The sequence below is a fragment of the Asparagus officinalis genome, chromosome 4 (assembly GCF_001876935.1).
Source record: "Asparagus officinalis chromosome 4, Aspof.V1, whole genome shotgun sequence".
In the NCBI taxonomy this organism is placed as follows: domain Eukaryota; kingdom Viridiplantae; phylum Streptophyta; class Magnoliopsida; order Asparagales; family Asparagaceae; genus Asparagus; species Asparagus officinalis.
The window spans coordinates 139,056,928-139,058,675 of record NC_033797.1 but is presented as its reverse complement, the minus strand read 5'-3'; the positions used below and the strand labels follow the sequence as shown (position 1 = coordinate 139,058,675).

The 1,748-nt window shown below is 35.1% G+C and overlaps 1 long non-coding RNA gene across 1 annotated transcript; it reads right to left on the bottom strand.

Moving 5' to 3' along the window:
• On the bottom strand, positions 749-1,676 carry LOC109836191. The gene is made up of 2 exons (XR_002245870.1): positions 1,406-1,676; positions 749-901 (listed from the first exon to the last, which is right to left on the bottom strand). It is a non-coding gene; the product is annotated as an uncharacterized LOC109836191 (long non-coding RNA).

The following is a 1,748-nucleotide window of genomic DNA, read 5'->3' as shown; positions in this document are numbered from 1 at the left end:
ATCACAATTTTTTTTTTTTTTTTTTGTCTCTAATCAAATCAAAAGGATCACAATTTTTTTTTTTTTTTTTTGTCTCTATACGGGATCCAACCATGGACCCGAGGATGTTAGCAGTGTTACCGCTGCCTCTCCGCACCAACCGGGTCAAATAAAACGGTCAACTATTCATCCTTGTTTGCAAAAATGCGATTCGTATAAGTTGTTCTTGCGGTTTAGTGATGTACAAAATATATATTAGATTGTTTAGAACATAAAAATGTAACATATTCCATGGCGACGAATTCAAAGAGGATCAGTGTGGATATTAGCTGAACACCAATCAGACATTACCAAAAACGACGGAGATAAGAATCAATATTTTACATCATGCATGCAATTCATGAATATATAATTATCTAGGATGTTCGGACGCATCGAACAAGTTGAGACCATCTCGATCACTGCACGTTTCCCAATTTAAAAAGGTCAGATATTTCAATTTTTGAACAGACCCAACACGATTGTTTTGTTTTCTACTATGATTTAGGCGCTGAGTCATTAACCAGCTTCATCTGATTCCAACGTGGGTTGCGGATTCCCCTTGTGATGTTTTGTTTGTGTGAGAAATAAAAATCCAAAAAATAAGCTAACTAAAGAAGGGGGAGAAGGGTGTGACATATTTTCGTATGTCGTCATCAAAGGAAAAACATAAAATAATCACTTCACCCCAACAGCTAACACGATCATTTTTCGTAGTTTATATGCATCATTAACATCATAATCCCGTTGATTAGTAACATTAACACACAGAGAGAGGGGAAAAAAGCTACAGCACACGCTAAGCTAAGAGAACTGCGGCCGAAGAAGCAAGTTGGATATCTTTCACCCATTATATCACCAGCATTGAGACAAAAAACGAAGCCTGCAGTAGGAGAAATTCAAATACAAATAGTTTTAGATCGAGAAATAAACGGTTGAAAATGTTTAATATTACATACTTTAATTTTTTTTTCCTTCAGTTAATTTCTAGTTAAAAAGTAAATGGCAAGCTGATATATATAGCACCCTACATCATGACAAACTAAGATGAGTACAGATTAATGAACGGCGACATCAAACTTAACCAAAAATTAGATATTATATTTGTTTTACTGTCTTCCTTGCTCTAATCATATACGATAGGGAACGATGATGATTTATTTTGAAATAAAGTGTAAAAGACTGTAGTGTTCATCATAGTACTTTCTTAACTATGATGTTCTTAATTAAACTACAACATTTGACAATTGAATGGGTGACTGTAACTTGTTTCGAGCGAAACGCGCGTGAAAAATTAGACCATTAATTTCCAAAAAAAAAAACATCAAAAAAAAAAAAAAAAAAGCTTGATATGTATATATAGAGAGAGCAAGGGACGGTGGTTTACCTGCGAAAAGGGTTCCTCTAACATCTCCTCCTCTCAATTTCTCCGACAATACAACAAACGGTAAAAAAAAACCCAAACCCCAGATAATTAAGCGGCGTCCGCATCTAAAAAAAACTATACTAAAATACATGCATATATATATCTAGATATATATTAATATATGCGCGTCGATCGTATTTCTCCTCCAACTCAACTACGTATATATATACGTAACGACGATATATATATCAGTAGGCGGTAGCGTTAACCATCTCCACGAACCTCTTCTGACGATCGGTAACGACGATATATATATCAGTAGGCGGTAGCGTTAACCATCTCCACGAACCTCTTCTGACGATCG